The sequence below is a fragment of the Castor canadensis genome, chromosome 16 (genome assembly GCF_047511655.1).
Source record: "Castor canadensis chromosome 16, mCasCan1.hap1v2, whole genome shotgun sequence".
Lineage (NCBI taxonomy): Eukaryota > Metazoa > Chordata > Mammalia > Rodentia > Castoridae > Castor > Castor canadensis.
In genome coordinates this window covers 51784196-51807524 of record NC_133401.1, presented here as the reverse complement: position 1 = coordinate 51807524, position 23329 = coordinate 51784196, and the positions used below count along the sequence as shown (strand labels likewise).

At 37.1% G+C, this 23329-nt stretch overlaps 1 long non-coding RNA gene across 3 annotated transcripts in view; it reads right to left on the bottom strand.

The window, feature by feature from the left end:
• Nucleotides 1-15988: 15988 nt before the first annotated feature.
• LOC141418101 (uncharacterized) overlaps nucleotides 15989-23329 on the bottom strand; it is a 56784-nt gene continuing 49443 nt past the window's right edge. For 2 of the 3 annotated variants that reach the window (XR_012442744.1, XR_012442745.1), the window contains exons 3-4: nucleotides 16824-16975; nucleotides 15989-16241 (exon numbers count right to left, since the gene is read on the bottom strand). This is a non-coding gene — a long non-coding RNA (uncharacterized lncRNA). Of the gene's footprint in view, nucleotides 16242-16823; nucleotides 17794-23329 lie in introns of all 3 variants that reach the window. The other variant, XR_012442746.1, reaches the window with a different exon arrangement.

Sequence of the window (23329 nt, the reverse complement as noted above, 5' to 3'; positions counted from 1 at the left end):
TGAATCTACATGTCAATTTGGAGGGTGTTGTCCTTTTAAGTCTTTCAAATCTTACACTTGAGATATCTTCCATTTGTTTAGATCTTTCAATAATACTTTGTAATTTTCTGTGTGCAAATATTATACTTCTAAAAATTCATGTCTAACTCTTTTTCTTTTTACCTACTATTACATATGACAAATTTTAAATTGCACTTTGACTTATTCGTTATGACCATATAAAGATACCTTGATTTTTATATATCAATCCTGTATCCTGTAACCTTGTTAAGCTTCATTCTTCATCTAAGATTTGTTGTGTATTCCTTTTGGTTTCCTGTGCACAGCACACTATGTCACCTGTAAGTAGATATTGTTGACTCTTCATTCTTTCCAATCTGGATGACTTTTGCTTCATTTTCTTGCTTAATTATTTGGAATTTGACCTACTTGCACAATGTTAAATTTGAACAGTCAGAGAGATATTCTTGAATTTTTCTTTATCTTAGTGAGAAAGCAGTCAGCTTAAGAATGATATTTGTCACTCTTAAGAATGATATTTGCAGTCACTCTTAAGAATGATATTTGCTGTAGGTTTTTTATAGATGCTTTTTATCATGTTGAAGAAGTTCCTTTGTATTCCTAGCTTGTTTTATTTTGTTATCATAAGAAGATATTGGGTTTTTTCTGCTTCTGTTGAAGTGATCCTGGTTTTCCTCTTCTTTATTCTGTTAATATAGTGTATTAAATTAATTGATTTCAGATGTTAAACCCACTTGCATTCTTGCGTAAATCCTACTTGTTAACAGTCTATAGTTCTTTTTCTATGCTGCTGGATTCAGCTTGCTAATATTTTGTTGGGAAATATTGCAAGTATGTTTATGAGACATTGGTCTGTACTTTGCTTTTCTTTGATATTTTTGAATGGGTTAAGAATCAGCACAATCTTCTCCTCATAGAATGTTTTATAAATAGGCTATGGTTAATGAAGATGGGGAGGCAGCTGTCTGAACTTAGAGAAAAATTGGGGACATTTGAATCATACTGGGTGCTTCAACTTTGCTTGACTGCATTGGCTGGCTTTCCACAGGGGTTAACAGTGACTGATTCAAAGAACACCGAGCTGATTCTTTTCTTCTTAAGCACACTTCCTTTGTTAAACCTCTGCTTCCCCTTTTCATACATAAAAGATAATGAATCCCAAAGCTCTTTACTTTTGATGTCTACATGGTTAGCACTCTCTCTTCTGCAACAACAAAGCTGACCCCAGAATATTCTGAAGTCAGGATGTGTAGATAAGTAAATGGTGTCTTTGTGCTTTGATTCTGTCAGCTTATGCAGAAGGGGAAAGGGCTTGTGCTAGGGGATCTATGATGACACACTCCTCTGCTTCATCACCCCAATCACCTCTAGCAAACTCATCCATCATGAAGTCAGACTTTTTATATCTATTTTCCAAACACCAAGAGCAATATAATATCAATGCATAGCAATTAGTTAAATGTATATGTTAGAAAAGTTTCAGTGACCTGAAATGAAAATCAAAAAGATATTTTACCAATTCTTTTCTGGAGATAATTCAGTGTCCACAATGAAATCTTTAAAATTTCCAAAGTGAATTCTTAAGAAAAGTGGTTCTGAAATCTTGTATTTTGCTGTGTTGACTTTGGGTTTTTTTCAAGTAAAAATATTCAAAAAGTATCATCTCTCACTAATATATTATTAAAAGTATAGGCTGGAGGCATTACTCCAGCTGTAGAGCACCTGACTAACAAACTTGAAGCCATGAGTTCAAACCCTAGTGCCACTAAAAGTAAGTATTAATGTAATTCAATGGATGCATTTCTCACAGACACATTCTCTATTTGACTGAATTTTCAGTTCACTGTAGTCACTGTAACTCCTCTGATTCTGTGATTTTGCATCCGCTATGAGCTCTAGTTTGAAGATCTCTAATTTCAGAGAGAATATTCTAGCTTCTCTTTACATTATGGAAAGCACCTGACAACTGGGACAGCCATTTAAAATTAGGTCTTAGCCTTATATGCACATATGAATAATAAAAGGAAAAAAAAACTTGAAAATTAGAAGAAAAAAAAATTATTAATAAAACTTGTTTATTGACAACATTAAAAAAAAAAGAAATTTTGACTTGAGAGAGGAAGTAGGGATAAGGCATATAGCTACTTTTAAAAGGGAACCAAACCTTAGCAGTTCATAAATAAAAGTGCCAAATGATATAAAAAATAAATAAATAAATAAATAAAATTAGGTCTTAGAACTTGTATATGGAAAGGTTTTCAGACAGGAACCTGACCGACTTTTAGGTAAGAAATGGGGCAGGACAGTTACAGAATATAGTAGGGACTTTATTTGCTCATCAAGCCCATTTCTCTGACTTCTACAAAGCCTGATGTATAGGATGAGAGAAGGTGGTGATGCTATAAAATCTCCTAGAGCCATGTCTTGGGACTGTCATGAATTAAGACAAGCTAACTTACCTTTTGTATCTTTAGCTTCATGTCCTTGTAGAAAACATTTGGGTTGGTCTAGAAGTAGACCACATCATCTTGATATAAATTTTCAGAAATCACACTTCCTGGTGGTTCTAAATCCCCAAGGAAAAGAACACTGAATTCCACAGTAACCATTTAAACTTCCTAAAGAAAACTTTACTTTAAAGCATAGATTCTTTCCTGTTTAAAAATGATTACATTCCTCATTATATGTGCTTACTTTAAATTCCAAAAATATTGGTTTGGAGTAGCTGAGTAAAGGCCAAAACAATTTTTTACAAGTCAAGAATAAATCTTCTTCTTGCTTCCTTCATTCAAAATCAGCAGATAGATTTTTTTTAAGAGTAAAAGAAAATTTTATTACACAGGCAAGCATTTTTCAAGCATAGGTGAAGCATGTGAAAATAATTATTAGGTCGAATGTCTCTTTGGCCTTTAATTTTTGCATTGCCTCTGTTAGTCCATCAAACCAGATCCTTTCTTACAAAAATCAGAGAATACTTTATCTAAGCCCTTAATTTTTGCTATGTCAATTGTTTAATTTAGTCTAAATTCCAAATGCTGTTTTCTAAAATTACCATTGTCAATGTGTGGAGGTGGAAAATGGGGAGAAAAGTAAAAGGGTATCAGCCTACAATGCTGACAGTCTTAATTTAGGCTGTGCGTTAATTATAGAAGTGGAGAAGGGGTGGATGGGGACAAATGAAAACTTCTCTGATTTGACCTTTGCCAAGTAGAATTGTTCAACACATGTTTTTCACCTTGCTGGAGATGAGTTTTAAATCATGAGGTGGATTGATTGCCTTTACACAAGTTTAAAAAGGCACAGCAGGAATTTTTTCTCACTCATCACCTTTAAATTTTCTTTTTTAATCAGATTAAAACTTCTGTCAGATCTGAAGCTTCTTTCCCAATGCTTACCTAATTCTCAGTAAACAGAGCTTTACCTGGTTCTGTTTAAATGGGCTGTTTCTCTGAAGGGTTCTTGACTCAATCAGTTTTCCTTCAACTTTTGAAAATAATATGAGATAGTTTAAAAATAATCTCATTATAGTGTTCCTTCAAGTGCTGTCAGCTTGGATGTATCTCAAAATAGGCATCTGGGCATTATATCACATTGGGGGCAGAGGAAAAGGGAGAGGGAGAGAGAGAGAGAAAGAAGGAGAGGGAGAGAGAGCAGAGGAAGAGAGAGAGAGAGAGAGATTCTATTTGAGTCAACATTGGCACTGTCGTTATAGAGACTTCATTACTTGAGTCTTGGCTCTACCTTCCTTTCCTTCCCATTACGTTTTCCTTTTATTCTCTAAACAGATGGAGAATCTGTTTCTGTGGATTGAGAGGGAGCTTTCACTGGATAGAGAGGTCCTCCCTGCCTTCTCCATGACACTTTCCTTAAGTTTATAAAGGCATTTTTCTAGCAGACTCAAGTCATTCTCATTCTTTTATGCATTTACTTTTCAATTGTTTGTACCTCCAGTGTTCTCCCTTTGTTACATTGTAAGTTTCTCTGACCAAATTCTGTTCATATATAAAGGATATATAGATAGATAAGATATAGATATAGATAGATAGATAGATTAAGGATATTTTGAGGCTTTAGTAACTCATGTGATTTACTGGAAACCAAGAGATGCATAGGTTTCTGAAGGTAACTAATTGAGCTTATTGCTCAATTTAGTGAGTTCTATTTATTCCTTAGGAATTAAAGACTACCCTTGGCCTTACATTTTTTTCATAATTCATTGTATTATTCTTTACTGAGGGTACATTGTGACATTTACAAAAGTTCTTACAGTATTATCATAGTTGAATTCATACCCTCATCGTTCTCCTTTATCCTCTTTCACCCACACCTGGAATAGTTTCAACAGGTCTCATTTTTCCATTTTCATACCTGAGTGCATAATATTCCACCATATTCACCCTCCTACACCCTTTCCTTATATCCCCCCCCTCCTTGGAACCAACCCCACAGACAGGGCTTGTTTTGCCTTTCAGTTCTCTGTTTTTATTTTTTAAAATGACACTTTTGTTTGTTTAAGATAGCTTTAGGTGTTTCATTGTGATATTTCCATGTACATATGTATTACAACCTGAATTGGTTCATCCCCTCCATTTTTCTCCTTTCTACTTTAGCCCTCTTCTTATGGTGACTTTAACAAGTTGAAAATTTCAGAGTGGCTCAAGCGATAAGAGTGGCTGCCTAACAAGCATGAGGCTCTGAGTTCAAACCCCAGTGCCACAAAAAAGAAAGAAAGAAAGAAACCTTCCTGATGGAATTAAACAAGCAGATATCTGAGAAACTTGTGCCCTGTTGTGTGGAGACACAAAAGCATTCAAGGAGTTTGTCTTTACTTTCACTAAGCTTATGTTGCAAAGGCACAGTATGATGGGAGGGCAGAACTGAGGCATGCTTGACCACTGTCTTGGTGATAGTGTTGGCTGATATCTCTGGCATGAATACTCCACTGTGGCTGATTTGTGGTGCTGATGATTGAATAACTGGCTGGCAAAACTGCAGCAAAGTTAGCCATCATCAGTCTTGAGCAGGTCAGAGACAGCTGACATGGGAGGATCATTGTCTGATGCAGAGTCTACTCCATGTTTACCTACTGTAATGTCCATGAGTGCCTTAAGAAAGATCTCACAAAACTAACACATCAAATGCCTTAGTTATTTAGCCTTACTAGTGAGTAATGCAATGGCCCAGAATATTTACCTCCAACTAACAGCTTTCCTCCTACCTGACATACTATTTGCTTTTTGGAAGTATTAAATCTTAGCAAGTGGGTGCTGAGTAGATGCCTCTAAAGTAAATTAATAAATGAGATAATAAGTTGTATTAGGTAAGTCTAGACTTTCAGGGTCAAGATGCACTTGAAATATTTTTTTGCTCTGATATTTTCACTTCCTCAAAAATGCAAGCAAACTCTAAGAGAGCACCTATCCCCTAAAATTGTACCCTTTCTCCCCAAAAGTTCCCATGTTTATTGGAATGGTTTTCTTTGGTTGCACAAATACCAGCTCTCTTTATTATGTCTACATGCTTTTAATTCACATCCTATGTTGCCTGATCTGTGCTCAGAAGCAGACTTAAAGATCAGTTTTTCTGCTTGCTCAAAACACTAATAATAGTGTTTAAACCACTATGGTGCCTTCCCTTTTCAAGTTCATTGTTAGCTTTCATTGTTCCCTGCTCTGAATTGCTGAATTACTCGGTGGCTCCAGTGTGAGGATATAATTGGTTAGCCTGGCCTGCAGACCCCAAATGTTCAAAGCATGTATTGCTTTAGACTCTTTTACTCATAGCTTTTTGATCCCAGCACCTCATCATGGTTGCCTGATTCAATTGTTTTTAGCTTGTATTTTCTAGTACCTATAAATAGTTTGATCTTAGCTTGCTTCCCTTGTTCATCTTTGATAGGCAGATTAAGGTTGTAGAAAGTCAACTTGGAAAGGTAAAAGAAGCAGCATCTCTTACAGCTTCATGTATAGCTTGCAGTTTGGTGGTTAGGAACACAGTTCCTGACTCCCTAGGCTCCCACCCTACATCTGCCATCTACTAGCTTTGTGACCTTGGAAAAGTCCCTAACTTCTCTGTGCCTCAGTTTCCTCTGATGGATGTTAGAAATAGATTTGGAGTTTTGGGGTGTCCCAAGAGAGATGATACAACTCAGAAGTCAACAGGCAAGGCAAAATTTACTTTTGCAAAGAGTCTGGTTAGCAAGTACATTGGGTGGGAAGTCCACCCAGGTCTTTTTCTCTAACACAAGTCTGCCCCTTGCCCTGACTGAATGGGTTTGGGTTCACAATCTTCACTATTGGCTAATTCACAAAGAGGACATGTGGGACAAGGGGACCTTGGGGCGGGGAAGCAAGGAAATTCCTCTGAGCAATAGTCATCTTAAGCAAGCATTTTTTAAGATAGGACATCCAGTGATAACAGGAACTTATTCAGCTAAGAAGAAAAAAAAATAAGCAGTCCTCTGTTTAAAGACAGGAACCCTGCAAGGTTAAGCACGTATACAACATAGGCAACAATTCGGAGAAGTTAAGCTGACATCTGCACAATGATAACTATACTATACATTAAACCCTTTGACAGAAAAGACCTGCCTTTAATTGATTCTCACATGGGTAATGGAGAAAATAATAACAATTATCTCATAAGTTCTGGGAATATTGAAAGAAGTACTCAATAAATACTATTATTATTATTACTGTTTTAGCATTATACTTCTGTATCATCTGTGTAAGATTCCCTTCCACTCATTCTATAAAACTGTGGAACTTTCTCTTTTTCCCATCTGTGCCTTCTTCCCTCTACTTTAGAACACTGGTTTCCTTGTCCACACCTGCCCATCTCCTGCCTGTTCTTCTCCTCATCACTGTTCACTTGATCTTTCTGGATCTGACTTTTTTCTCACTCCTTTCATCTTCTTCCTAATCAATAATGTTGTTAGGGTTTGAACTAATATGAAATGCTTCTCACAGGCTTATATGGGAGACTTGGTCCCCAGTTGATGGCACCATTTTGGAAGATGGTTGAAACTTTAGGATGTGGAGCCTGGTTGCAGTAAGAAGGTACTAGGGACATGTGAATTTGAAAGGTATCTTTCTTCTGGTCATTTCTTTCCTTCTCTGCTTCCTGTCTGCCATGGGGTGAGCTGCTTTGCTCTGCTACATGCTCCTGCCATATTGTTCTGCCTCACAATGGGCCCAGGAACCATGGAGTCAAGTGACTGTGGACTGACAGCTCTGAAACTGTGAGCCAAAATAAATCTTACCTCTTACTGATTAAAAAAAAAAACTAACGTAAATATGAAGTTGTAATGTATTTCTAAATTCTACAGAGCCTCATGCCTAAGCCTTTCTTTGCTTGAACCTGTAAGACACAGATTGGAAATGTTTTTCTCTTGCACTTCTATCCCTGGGTAGATTTAGACTCCTGTTACTTGACCCTAGGAGCATGGATACATGTCCACTTAGACAATTGTTTCTTTCAGAACTGCCTCATCCTTTGCAATTTGTGCAATAATTTCTTATAGCTCTTCTGTTTATTCTTTTCCGGTTCTCAATGAGAAACACAAATTACCCATATTAATGAGAAGTACATAAAAATAATCACTAGAAAAACTTGCATTTTAATTCTCAAATTTTAAACAAATGGCTATCAGGGGTTTCAATCCTTTCCACAAAATCCTCACAGCCTGTCTGTGATAGTTACTTTATATGTAACCTTGGCTGGGCACAGTGCCCTATTTATTTGGTCAAAACACTAGCCCAAATCCCACTCTGGAAAATTAGTTGGTTTTAAGTAAAGGTTATTACACTTCATAATGTGAAGGGGCCTCATTTAATCAGTTGAAGACCTTAAGAACAAAATGTGAGGAAGAAATTTCATCTCACAACTATAACATAGTAATCTTGCTGATTTTCAGCCTGCTGACCATCCTCTACAACTGCTGGAATCAATTGCTCAAAATCAATCTCTTTATCTTCCTTTATAGATCAGTCATTTGGTCTCTTTCTATCCTCATGTGTCATATTCTTTTTCCCCTGAAACCCTACCATATCCCTTATCTAAAAATGTAGAAGTGGATCTCTAGTTGGCTAATAGGCAGAAGCCGGGAAAGTTTTGAGCCATGTGAAAGAAAAAGCTTAGATTTTCCTGAAGAAGCTATTCCTTCCCACTTCCCAGAAGACAAAAATAATTCTGATAACCTAGCATTGTTAAAAAACATACTAGCATATTTCAGCGAGCGTGCTACCACTAGACAATATGAATCTCCCATCATTTACTTTGAATCTCAATCTTATGATCTCATACCCATGATATTATATTCTAAAACCCCAAAATTACTGTATTATGCTTAACTTGAAAGCAATTATAACTTATTTACAGATAGCACATCCATAATGAAATATCAGCACATAAGGAAATGTGGAAGACTTGTAGGATTACATATGTCTAAGGATAACTTCTAGAAATTTTGTGTATATGTGTCAGAAGTCTAGCTGTTAGAAAATTGTATATTGGTAACAATAATATTTTCCTACATCTATAGGGAAATGGGGAAATAGAATAGAAATAATTGCATAATAACAGAGCCACTCTTATAATTTGAAATTTTATAAAGCCAAAATGATATCAGTAATATGACATAATTAGCTCATAATACTGTTGACAGACTGGAAAGAAAAATCTCCCAAACTATGAAAATTGTAACTCAATGCATATGTGGTGTGTCCAGTAGGATTTCCAAATTTTTCCAAGTGCTAAAGAGCAGCAAGTCCTTTCCGAATACTGAACTAGAAATATCAATACATTCTATTACTATGCTGATATATTAATATAAATATTAATGTTGCTCACCTTTTTACTTAGAGGATTTCTCTCTCCTCCCCCTCCTTCTTTTCCTCCTCCTCCTCCTCCTTCTCCTCCTCCTCCTCCTCGCTTGCTGTTGCTCTCTCCTCCTCTCTCTCTCTTTTGAGACAAGGTCTCACTGTGTAGCCCAAGCTGGCTTCAAACTTGTGATCCACCTGCCTCAGTCTCCCGAGTGCGAGGAGCAGATAACCCATGAAAATGAGCATGTGTCCACACCATTGTCCTATGAAGAGTAACTGCTAAGCTAATCAGAATTTCCCCCTTTATTAGCTTTTACTTTATACCCATCTAAAAGTACCTCACCTTAGTTTTAAGGATTTCCCAGTATGCCTTTTGTATAGTGTTGCTAATTATATTGGCCTGTTGGTACTAAGTTCCAGGAAGGGCATCTGCTCTATGCCATTCTATCCAAAGCTCTATCTATCAGATGATGCCTTTGGGGATCCCCTATATAGGAAGCACATAGAGGACTAGGTATAAGGCTAGCTTGAATCTAGGCTAAGCTTCCCAATTACCCCTGCTGATGAGCATGTTGTAAGAATAGAAAATGGAAAGTTCCCATGGCAACCATGCTGCTTGACAATTATTGATGGTATAATAAAAGCACCAGGTAGAAATTCATCACACTGTGGTCATTCATGATGATGGTGGTAGTTATGGAGATGACTACAAGTCTATTGTTTGAATTGGTTGACTTTGAAGGGAAAGAGAGCACATACTGGCTCTCTATGCTTAGAAAGTAACTTACACCACTCCTGTGTGTGCAGGAAGTTAATAAAACTAGTTAATATTAATTGGTGAAAATAATATAAATAGTCCTAATAACCAGTGACTGCCTTGAGCTCCATGGCAGAACAATTTCACTATAGTAGGAAGCAGGATAAGAGGGAATTCTACAAACTCCCTATCTTAAATATAATAACTGCCACATTGATGATTCAACAGCAGTTGTATTTCTTTAGCTGCAATGTAATTCACAAACACCTTTGAGAAGTAACTAAAAGTGTTTTAGCAAAGTTTCTGTTTCTAAAAATGAAAGTAAAAACAAGAAATAGTTTACATTAAACACAGATAAACATAAAACATGACATCTGGAGAGAAGCAGTGTCATTTTGTATTTTTCAAAAACAAATTTTCTTTCAACACAGGCTAAACTTATTGGTTATTTAGAAAATATTTCTTCACATCAAACATTATTTCCAGGGCTTGCTCATAAAACAGCAGCCTTTGTAGGATTATCCACTATGAATCCTAGATGCAATATTCCCAACTGTTTCAGAAATTTCACTAAACCTTTCACATAGCTGAGGATAAAAAGCAATAACTCCTCTCATGTTTTAAAAGGAAACAGAATAGTGGTCACCAGAGCCAGGGGAGGAGAGGGAACAGGGGAAGATGGGCAGAGACTGTCAGTGAATACAGAATTACACTTCAGTAAGAGGAATAAGTTCTGGGGATTCTACAGCACACAGGGTAACAATTGTTAGCAATGTCATAGTACGTATTTCAGAAACCTAGGGAAGAAGCTTCTGAGCACTCTCCCCATAAAAAAATGAGAGATATTTGAAGTGATCAGTCTTCTAAATATGATTTGATCAATACACAATGTATACGTGTATCGACACATCACATCACACCCAATAAATATATATAATTCTTGTGTGTCGAAAACAAAGCAAATGATTGTGAACTCTAAATCTAGCTTATTATAAATTGATTAGATATATGTATAATTCCTTAGTTGATAACTAGATTAGGACATGATGGCTTACAAATAGACTGGACACAATCTAAGAATGGCAAATCTTTTTCTATTTTACCTACAAGACAAATATACTTTTTAAAATTAAAATGAATAACCAAATTATCATTAGCATTTATGAGTATGCTTTGCTACTTGCAAAAACTAATCAGAATTTATCAACCTTGTAAACATAAATTAAGAACTCCTCAGGCCTGTGGATTCAGTGATACAACAGTGTGGTGAAAGACAAAGGTTCTGAGGTTTTGTCTTTTACCATCAGCCTTTTCCTTGAGTCATTTGTAGACCAGTGCCAGGTAAAAGAAATGCTATTGTGAATACTTCTATTTGCCTACTATTAATCTTTTCTGCCCTTGCCTCTAATAAACAAAGATCTAATTTTATTTAGGGCTATACTGCACTTTGCTTTAAGAAATGCATTCTCCCATGTACTTAGATATATGCCTGTGATTAGGTTTTTGTCAAGCACAGGAGATGTGTACAGCTTCCAACTAAACTCCCTGAAGTGAAAAGACATTCTCTGTTTCTATGTCTTAATCAGTGGCACTTTCAGCAATTATCTCTAAAGACTGACCAATGGGTGTGATGATTCACACTTATTAATCCCAGCACTCAGGAGGTAGAAGCAGGAGGATCCTGAGTTCAAGGACAGCCTGAGCTGCACAGTGAGACCCCATCTCAAAAAAACAAAAAGGGAAGGGGAGAAGAGAGGGAGGTGAAGGAGGGAATGGAAAAGGAAGAGAAAAAGAAGGAAAGAAAGAATAGCATTGAGTCTTTCTTTTACTCCCTCCTCTTTCTGGTGGGAGTGAGGCTGTTTTGTTTTGTTTTTTCCTTTATTGTTGTGCTGGGTGGGGTACATTGTGACATTTACAAAAGTTCTTACAATGTATCAAATATGTCATATATGAATTCACCCCCCCACTACCATTCTCCTTTATCCCCATTCAAACCTTCCCCTCATTCCTGGAGTAGTTTCAACATGTATCATTTTTGCATTTACTTACATGTGTACACATTTTTTGCACCACATTCACCCTCCTGCCCCCTTTCCCCATCACCTCTCCCCTCCCACTGGTGCCAACCCCTCTTCCCCTGGGCAGGACTGTCCCGCCCTCCTGTTCTCCGATTTTGTAGAAGAATAAAGAAAAAAGACAAAATGAAAAACATGACATTTTAGCTTGTTTGAGATAAAGGTAGTTACACAGGAAGGGAGAGAGGTTTAAAAGATGGAAACACAAAACAAGCCTGAGACTCTGATGACTTTTTTAGCCACCTTACCTCATTGGTTCATCTCCAGACTTCCTTTAAGTTGACAGTGGATGCTAATTATAACTGATAGAAATACCATGTCTGGGTTGACTTTTCCCTGCTTCTGAACCAATCAAAGTCAAGAGAACTGAGATTACCAAGACTGGTGTAAACCACCGGTTCTCAACTTTACTATAGTCTGCATATACCTAGTGAAGGTTTTTTTTTTAAACATGTTTATTAGCATATATTAGTTGTTACAGGCAGGGGTTCATTGTGACATTTACATGTGTGCTTACAATGTATCTTAGTTAAATTGACTCCTATCATTCTCCCTCATTCCCACTCCCTTGATACAACAATTTCAGCAGGTTTCATTGTTCTATTTTCATACATATATACAAAGTTTATCCACCATACTCCTCCTCCTTCACCCTCTTTTCAACCCCTCCCTCCCACTGATACCAACCCTCAGATAGGACCTGTTTTACCCTCCTGTGCTTCATTTTTAAGTGTATTTTGTTCAAGGGGAGTTCACAGCAGTATTTCACACATGCATATGTTGTATTTAATCAGATTAACTCCCCTCCATTACTTCCTCTTTCTCTACCACCTTGTTTCCCTATTTGTCAACAGCTTACAGAGGATTTCACTATGACATCTTCATACACAGATGTAATCTATTTTGATATTATTCACTCCCTATCATTCTCCTGTGCTCTCCCTGCTCCCCATAGTCCCCTAAGATGCACTATCACAATCATGTTCTCTCTGTGTCTATATGTGTGTGCATAGTGTGTATATGTATATACATGTATATTTCTCTAAATAAGATCATATATGTATTTATATATACATTCATCTTATATGTCTAGATTCCATATGAGGGAAAATTTGCAATCTTTGTCCTCCTGAGCCTGGCTTATGTCACTGAACATGATCTCCAGTTCCACCCACTTACCTGAAAACAGCATAATATCATTTTATTTATGAATGAATAATATTAGGCTGGGTATATATACATCGCAGTTTTCTTAATCCATTAAAGAGTTATAGGGCATCTGGCCTGTTCCCAAAGCTTGGCTATTGTGAATAGTACAGCAATAAATATGGCTTGCACAAGGCTCTATTACATCTTGACTTATGTTCTTTCAGGTATATGCCCAAAGTAGTGTTGTTGGATCATAAGATGGGTCTCTTTTTAGTGTTTTGAGGAACCTCTACACTGCTTTCCATAGTGGTTACACTAATTTCCATTCCTACCAAGAGTAGATAAGGGTTTCTTTTTCCCTCTGCATCCTCACCAGCATTTGTTACTGTTTGTCTTCTGTATGATGGCTATTTTGACTGGGGTGAGGTGGAATCTCAGTGTCATTTTGGTTTGCATTTCCTTTATTGCCAAGGGTGTTGAGTATTTCTCCATATACTTATTGTCCATTGTACTTCTTCTTTTGAGAGTTGTCTGTTCAATTCATTTACCCATTACTTCACTGAGTTGCTGATTATTTGGGGGGTTAGTTTTTTTAGCTCCCTGTATGTTCTGGTTATTAATTCCTTGTCAGATGAATAGCTGGCAAAGATGTTATCCCATTTTCTTTGCTATACAGAAGCTTTTTAGTTTAATGCAGTCACATTTGTTCATCCTTTCTCTTAATTGATGAACCATTGAAGTTCTATTTAGGAAGTTATTGCCTATGTCTAAGTGTTTCCATTTTTTATGTATTCCTGCCTATAATAGTTACAGTTGCAAGTCTTACATTAAGATCTTTTGTTCACTTTGAACTGATGCTAGTACAAGGTGAGAGACTGGATCCCAGGTTGATCCCGTTTTCTCAGCACCATTTGTTGATGAAGCTGTTTTTTTCTCCACTGCATGATTTGGTCTCCTTTGTCAAGTATCAAATGGCTGTAGCTGTGTGGATTTTTGTCTGGTCTTCATGTCTGTTTTTTTGTCAGTATTATGCTGTTTTTATTGTTATGACTCTGTAGTACACTTCAAATTCAGGTGTTGTCATCATACTTTCAGCATTGCTCTTTTTGCTCAGAATTGCTTTGGTTATTCAAGGACTGACTTTGTGCTTCTATGTGAACTTTCATATTAATTTTTCTATCTCTGTGAAGAATGTCATTGGAATTTTGATGGGGATTGCACTGACCATATAGATTGCTTTTGGTAACATACCATTTTCACAATGTCGACTCTGCCAATCCTTGAACAAGGGATGTCCTTCCACTTCTGATGCTTTCTTTCTTCAGTGATTTACAGTTTTCATTGTATAGATCTTCCACTTCCTTCATTAAACTTATTCTTAGGTATTTTAATTTTTTTGATGCTTTTGTGAATGGTATATGTTTTCCTGATTTCTTTCTCAGGCTACTCATTGTTGATGTATAGAAATGCTAATGATTTTTGTACATTGATTTTGTATCCTGCTACTTTATTGAATGTGTTTATGGGATGTAAAATATTTTTGGTGGACTTTCTAGGATATTTTAAGTATTAAGATCATATCATCTACAAATATGAATAGTTCATGACTTTTTCCTTACCTATTTAAATCCCCTTTTTGTTGTTCCCCTGTCTTATTCCTCTGACTAGAAATTCTACTACTATAAGCATAGACACCCTTGCTCATTCTTGATTTTAGAGGAAATGGTTTCAGTTTTTTCCCATTTAGTATGATGTTGGCTATAGGTTTGTTATATGTAGCCTTTGAAATGTTGAGATATGTTCCTTCTATTCTCAGTTTCTTCAGAAACTTTATCATGAAAGGATCTTGAGTTTTGTCAAAGATTTTTTTCTACATTTATGGATATGATGGTGTGGTTTTTATCCTTATTTCTGTTTATGTGATATATTACATTTGTTGATTTACATATGTTGTACCATTCTTGAATACCTAAAATAAAACCTACTTGATCAGATTGTATGGTTTTTTTGATGTGTTGTTAGATTCAGTTTGCAAGTATTTTATGAGGATTTTTGTGTTTATGTTGATCTGGAATATTAGCCTAACACTTTGTTTTTGATGTGTCATTACCTGGTTTTGATATTTGGGTAATACTGGCTTTGTAGAATGACTTTGGTAGCATTCCTTCTGTTAGTATTTTTGGAATAATTTGAGGAGAATTGGTGTTAGATCTTCTTTAAAGGTCTGATAGAATTTAGCAGTGAATCCATCTAGCCTAGGCTTTTCTTTGTTGTGAGGGTCTTTAAGAATGTCTCAATCTCATTTCACATAATAGATCTGTTTAAGTTGCTATCTCCTAAATATCTGATGAGTAAGAAACAATTGAAACCTTTCTCAGTCTTCCCAATAAGGTCACGTTGGAACAAAACTCTGGTTCCTAGAGCTTAATACAGGTTGAGTAGAAAAAAGATCAGAAACTGAGTAATAATAGTGATGGTGTGGGGGAAAAAGGGAGTAGGAAATAGAGTAAAGGGAAGGTAGATAAAGGAGATAATAGTGTGAAAGAATGCTATGTAGCTATAGCAGAGAGATGGAGAATGGTGTGGGAAATAAACTAAAAATTAAAGATTCCAGAAAAAAGAAACCAAATTTTAGAAAAACAACCAAATGAAAACAAATTAAATGGGGGGGGCGAGTTTATATTTCTTGCTGACAGGAAGTGTTGTGTTCACTGCCTTTTTCTCAAGTTAGACCCTCTTGCTGACATGGTTATATGAACAGCTTCAGGAGTGCAGGGCTGAAGCAAGAGCACACAAGGGAAGTGTGAGGATAAATAAGACACCCAAAAAACTAGATAGCATTTGTTGCCCTTAACGCAGAGAAACTAAAGCAGATACTTTAAAGCAACTGAGGCCAATAAGAGAAGGGGACCATAAACTAGAGAAAAAGTTAGTTTGAGAAGAATTAATTTAGAAGGTAACACGCATGTACAGGAAATTAACGTGAGTCAACTCCCTGTATAGCTATCCTTATCTCAACCAGCAAAAACCCTTGTTCCTTCCTATTATTGCTTATGCTCTCTCTTCAACAAAATTAGAAATAAGGGCAAAATAGTTTCTGCTGGGTATTGAGGGGGTGGGGGGCAGAGGAAGGGGGTGGAGTGGGTGGTAAGGGAGGGGGTGGGGGAAGGGGGGAGAAATGACCCAAGCATTGTATGGTATGCACATATGAATAATAAAACAATAAAAAAAAAAAGGACTGCAGGGTTGCACTGTGGGAGGCTTCTGGCTTCAAGGCGGGTTGTGCAGGACGGAGCAAAAATTCCCAGGTCAGGGTGCTGGCAGCAGCCTTGGACCATGTAGTGACACTCCAGAGCAATCCTCTTAGCAGAGCACTTTGCTGGTGGAGTTGTTTGGGGGCTGTACAGGTAAGACTTCCTGTTGAAATGCAGAGAGAGCCAAGTGAGCAGGACCACTCATTCTGAGAGGGGGGCTGCAGCCACATCCAGTCCGTGGCAGCTCTTATCTCAACCAGCAAAAACCCTTGTTCCTTCCTATTATTGCTTATACTCTCTCTTCAACAAAATTAGAGATAAGGGCAAAATAGTTTCTGCTGGGTATTGAGGAGGTGGGGGGGGAGAGGGAGGGGGTGGGGGCAGGGGGGAGAAATGACCCAAGCCTTGTATGCACATATGAATAATAAAAGAAGAAAAAAAAACACATGAGAGACTCCCTCTACCTGCTACCCTCGGCTCCCAAGTTTAATGTGAATGGAGTGCACCACTCTTACCCTGTACTCACGTAAATCAGTGTCTGTGAAGAATATAAATCCCCACCAGCTTGCTGTGTCCACACTGAGTCTCAGTTGGTCTCTGTCACACTAAACCCCGTGTAGATTAAGTCTGGACACCTTTAATCAAACTTCTTAGCTAAAAGTTTTCTCAAAGGTCAGGTGCATTTGCTCCTGTATACTTGGTTGCCCTGTGCAGTGGCCTTCAGGACTGAAACCAGTTTTCCCACCTGGTTGGCTTTCGTGCAGGTCTTTCTGCTCCTGGTGTGGTGCACAGATGTCATTTGGCTTCTGTCCCATGACTAGGTGAGGCTTGCCCTCCATGCAGTTGTTTTGTTCATGGGGTGGCCCTCGTGAGTGGCTCTTGGAAAGCAATTCAGGTCTAAACAGAGCAGAAAAAAACTCAAAAATCTCTGGCTGGAAGGGGCTCGTATAGGGCAGGTCCAGGTTCATACCCTCATACCCACAGCAGATTTGCACTTTAGAGGTATAGTTAGAGTTTGATATATCTAGCTACTCTATGTCTTATACTGGCACCCTCTTTTCTGTAGCATACTAATTTGTCTACCTCTCCTTGTAGCCATGTACCTGAGGTTCTATTTCAGATTTGCAGAGACACAGGGAAGTGGTGTCTGTCAGTGATCAACCACCCTACCTCCTCTTGGGCTCTACATCTGACAAATGAAATCAGAGTGCCGGGATAGGAATCTAGGTATCGCATGTAAAGCTCCACAGGTGAGCTCACTGAACAGTCAACTGGCTTAGATTATCCAGAGCCCACTCTTGGAAGGAGGCTCAATCTTGAAACCATGTCACTGCTACATACTGGAGAGAAGAGTGGTCTGGACATTGTAGAGTCGCTACACTGAGCACTGGAAACTACTCTCCTAAAATGTCATGGTACAGTAAGAAAGGAGAGGAAATTTTAGAAAGAAACAGGCCTATAAAACTAAGGAGAAGTTTAGCAATTCTACTCTCCTTATTCCATCATAAGTAAACAAAACGTTAAGTGGCGGGAAAAAATCCAAGCTTTTGTTGTTTGTTGTAATGTTGATTGTTGTCCTCTCAGTTGATAAAATTAAAAGCTAGTTTGCTTCATGCTGACACAGCAAACTTGCTGAATTCTCCGTGACTGCTCTCAGGCTGTATTAAAGGGTTTTTATTTGTTCAGAGTTTTTCTGTAAAGTGTGTCCATGGCAACTGTTTCAAAAAAGCAAACAAAACTTTCTCAGTTTACAATGAAGACTTAAGTTACCTCTAAGAGTTCTAGAGAATTATTCAGTGGAGTTAGAAACATAAATTTCATTTTCCAAACCTCCCAAAAACATAAGAATAGCAGAAACAGGAAAAGATAAGTTAATTTTTATTGTTTTTGGTAGCAAGATATGGAAGTTTGAATAAACAGGAAATATAATACCCCAGAATATTGCAACAATAGTATAACCAATATACAAAGGTACCTAAAGTGAACAGCAGATATGATAAAAGCTGAAAGATTTTTGAGTATGAGGTATGGGGTAAAAAGCTTTGAAGGAAGTAGTAATCCTTCAGAATCACTTCTGAAATTACGTTACAAACATGGTGAATTCAGACCTACTGTTTATAAATATTGTCTCTGAATATAATTTTATGTTTTTCTCATTGAACAGTACTTTTAATATGTGGGAGACCATGGCTGGGGTGCATGAGTATGTCCACATAGTCATGGTACATAGGAAGAATTTAGCTATCTTCATCCTTGAAGTATGTTGGTGATCATAACAGACATCAGTGTTCTGCCTTTACCTCTAACACCACCTGTCTTACTTTATCTCTGCCTTGCCATGAGCTACAGATGCCACATTGCCTACTTCCAAAAAAGAGAAGGGATCTTGAGAAATTATAGTTAATCCTCATCACCCACTGATTTTGTATTTGTGAACTCACCTACTCACTAAAACTTATCTGGAACCCCCAAGTCAATGATATGCCTTATGGAGATTTGAAAATGTTAGATAAGCTTTGTAAGTTATAGTATTGTTAACCATGAGTGCAATGGTAATGAGTCAGTAATGTATGTTAAATAAGGTGTCTTTAAACAGAAACACACATAAAAGCAAAATTATACATTAATTGGTTGACAAAAATGTTGTAACAAGAGGCTCATGGGAGCCTAACCTTGTATTTGCTTTAGGAATTATGATGAATATTCCTAGTTTAATATTCACGATGACTTTGTAGAACAGGTGCACATGAATAGTAAGAATCATCTGTCCTTTTTTATGGGAACAAGGAGCACCTAAGCAAAGACTGACCAGAGACCAGTAGATGTTGAGGCAAGAAAGTTCAGCTTTCTTAGTGTCTGGATACTTTTGAGCTGTGATTTGATTGAGCCTCCCTCAATCAAACTTAGACTTTCCCTAAGTTTACCCCTTGGCTCTCTTCCTCCCTTTTCTGTCCATATTTTATTAATATCCTACAAATTATTAAAAGAGCTTTCTTTTAATAAATCACTTACACAGGAATTTTCATATCATTGTCAGCTTTGGGAAATTTGACCCAAGTCAAGGAATACAACTCAAACTTACATTTAACATAGGAAACTCCAGTGGGGGGTCTTTTATGATAATAATAATAATTACAACAACAACAGCTGACATTTTCTCAACACACACTGCAGGAAATGCATCATACCTGCTACCTTGCTTAAGCCATGCCCTACACTGTTCAAGTACTTTAATCACCATTGTGTAAAGGAAGAGACTAAGCTGAGACAGTTTAAATAAATTGTCCAAGATTGAACAGTGTAATTTAGTTAAAGAGCCAAAATTATAACTCTGATCCATTGGCTTCTAAACCATATAATCTTAACCACTGTGATGTGATACATGTGTGTGTATACATATATGTATATATATAAGATCACCTCGTTTTAGTTAGAAAATTATTGTTGCTTAAATTCACACCAATAATATATTGCTTATAATGCTGAAAATAACAACCAATAATTTCACTCCTCCCAGAAGTACTTAGTTAGTATAGTATGAATAGGAACTTAACTGGTTTAAGGTTATATTGCCACTATTGTGAAATTAATCAATTTTTGAGTTATGAATCCAAAATTTTCTTTTTACAGTGGGCCCTGCAAAAGTTCTTCTCTTAGAATATGGTTAAATTTTGATAATTTGCTTATTTCTATTTTTAAATTGATTATTATTTTCATATATAGTTATAAGAAATAATACAGAGAGGTGCCATGTACCTTCTACCTAGTTTCCCTCACAGATAATTTCATGCCACACTATCCTACATATATCACAACCAGGATTTGATACTAAGAGTCAGGCCACAGAACCGTGACAGTATCACAAGGATCCTTTATGTTTCTGGTTTATACTGACATTCATATTCATCTCCTCTCATCCTCCAAGCCATACCATCACTGATTGTTGGCAACCATTGATTTGTTCCCTACTGCTAAACTTAAGGATATTATGAAGAGTGTGTGACCTTTTTTTGGACTGGCCTTTTCAGTCAGAATAATTCTAGGATATTTGCAAGTTGTTATCCATAGTTCATTCCTTTTTGTTTTTTTAATTGCTGACTAGTACTCTACCTTGTGCTTGTACTACAGTTTGTTTTACTGTTTGCCCAGTCAAGGACAATTCGTTGGCATGTGACTTCCTTTCTCATTCATATTGAAGTGTTCCTGGTTGTTAATGTAATGACTGATTTTCTCTTGTGTTCTGGGTGTTTTCAATATTGTACAGTGTATCGTACTTAAACATTTTTAAGCCCACCTGTTGACATGTGGCACAAGGACTTGAGTGTGTTCAGCCCTAATTTCAGGTGAGTGGGATGGACATTTTACTCCACACTGAGCCTTACTGGTGCCTTCTGGAAAACAGTGGCACAGGATTCTCAGCACCTCTGTGCTTTTGAGTGATGGTGGAAGTCCAGGTTCTGCTGGGCTCCACTGGCACACAGAGAGGAAAGTGGTGAGCTTACCACCTCTGCTCCTAACCCTTCACTGAAGAGGAAAGGTTGGCTCTTTCTCTTGAAATGGGCTGGCGTTGGGCAGGAAAAGAGACTTTCTCTTGGTAGGCCACCCTGTTCTGATCCTTCAGAAAGGAGGAACAGGATCTTAGAGGTATTTTGGGGGATGAGGAGGCAAGTAGAGGATTATCTGACTCTTGCTGACTCCTCCTCTGAGGCTTCCTCCCTGTCCTTTCTTGTATACATAGAAATCCAGAGAACTTCCTCCCCATGTGTTGTTCTACAAGTCCCCAGGACCCTTAGCACCCACATTGTTCTTTCCACGTGTCAGAAATTTCCTGTATTTGTTGTGCTGTGTCCTGGGTATTTTGATATAAGAGAGAAGAGATAGGAGGATTGGTGTTATATTGATGGTGGATTGATTGATTTATAGTACTGGGGAATGAACACCAGTACTCATGCTTGCCAGGCAAATGCTCTACCACTTGAGCCACGCTCCTCAGCCCTAAAAATCATAGCATTTTAACACTTTTCCTGATAACCAAATGACAAATTACAACATGTCAAGGATAAACTTAAGGTCTTTAAATTGATTGTTTTTTGCTCTGGTATGTGTGCAGAATACAGTAGCTGATAGTATTTCATTGTTAAATAAAATTATTCAATGGTTTTCATTTTCTGCCTCTTCACTTGTCTTTTGTACTGGTTTTTGGTTATTGTTTTGTTCTTCAGTCAAAGCCAAGGCAATAGCCAGGAAGTTCCTAAAGCCTGATGTATGTGGGAATTTGTTCTACTGACAGACACCATTTTTCTAATTCATGCAAATTACATTTTTTAGGTATATCTGAGAGCATAGACTTTTGATTTAAGAGAATTATTAATAAATACAGTCTCAGAAACTCATGTCCATTGTTCTAGAAACAGATAGCTTGGTTCTATCCCCAAGTTGATGAAAAGTACAGATATTCTCAAGAAGCAGAATATCTGATGGAATGTTACAAGTATGATAAGTAGGCAAAACCTAAATTCTTACAACAGAATTTTGAGCTTTTTGTTTCAATTTGAGTCACATGAGTTAGATGCTTACAGTAGGAGTTACTATAAAATATTGTAAAACTTCATAAGAAGATTTTTTAAAAGCTCTGAAAGTTATGGATTGTATTCGTACTAGAATTAACCTTTCTCAGACATATACCATAGCACTTATTCCAAAGGCCATATTCTTTAGAGGGTGACATTTACAGCTCAGTGAGAACTAGTGTGGTCCCTTAAGGGAAGGGAAATTGGATAAAGGTGAAGTGGAAGAAGGCACCTTCATTTATCTAAGGAAGCATAAGATGAATCCAAATGAAGTCAGGGTAGTAAGTACATGGGAGGGGTGGAGTTGAGATTCTAGAGGACTTTTGACCAAATCTTTAGCAGGGAATGAGGAAGAAAAGGAAATTAAATAAAACAGTATCTCTAATGTGTTTGGGCATATGGGTGAGATAATGAATTCAAATTCATTTGGTAATTGACAGCTGGAAATAGAAGTCTGGCACTCAGGAACAGAATGGAGTGGATTTCTGAAGAGTTGAAAATTATTGACATGGGAAACTTTAAAGATCTGAAAGGTGGCACTCAATTTTTAGATTTAAATTAGAGCATGTATAATTGTGGTCAAATGAGGTCCTAGGGTGAGACCCAGAACCAATAAAATTAGCATCCTTGTAAGATGAGACATCATATCAGAGAGCTCACATTCTCTTTCTGCACAAACTCACCAAGAAAAGACTGGAAGACACAAAGAGAAAGCCAAAAGATACAAGCCAGGAAGAGAGCCTTCACCAGAACCCAAATGGACTAGACTTTGATCTTTGGTTCTTGATCTACAGAACTGTGAGCAACAAATGTGTTTTCTAAGCCACCTAGTCAGTGGCATTATGTTAAGACAACCCTAGCAGACCAAGAGCATGGGAATGGAAGTGATGTCACAAGGAAACTGGGAATCATGAGAAGTGCTTAATTGTTGGTGAATAGTCTTGAAAGGGGGTAAATTCACTGTTATTAGCAGATGAGAATCAAAGCTTTTAATTAGAATCCATCAGAATTAATTAGAAAATAACCCTCTATCAAGTCACCCAGTACATATTAAACAAAATCAGCATCTTTTCTAAATATCAATAATTACCAGGTAGAAAATACAATGAAGAAGAATTTCATAACAAAGGAAGTACAAAATAAATAATAGTTATCTGTTAATAGTAAGGAAAATTAGAAAATTTTACTGCACATCAAAAAAACCATCTATGTAAATGGGTGAGGTGGTCTACAATCTTTTATAGAAAAACTGAGTATGGAAATGCTAATTATCTACAAATAAGCAATACAATTACTGCAATTATGACCAAATGTCATCAGACAATTCTTCAGGAATGTGACAGAGCCATAAAAATAATTAGCAATAGCAACTCAAAATATTTAGAAAGAGATTAATGCAGCTTGGTTTCTTCAGTAATTAAATCACCGTCATTATAATCAGCAAAGGTACAAGCACACTAGTGAGGAAGAATATCTAGAACTATTCTACCTGAATATAAAATTAGTTTATAACAAAGGCGATACTACTTAAATAAACATCCTTATAAAAAGAGATGTCGTCAGCTCGCTACTCTCTTTCTGCGCAAACTCACCAATGAAAGGCCCTGTGAAGAGGAGAGACATGTGAATCGTGTGCAGTGTCTGATTGTAATTGCTCTGCAACAACTTGGTCAGTCATCAG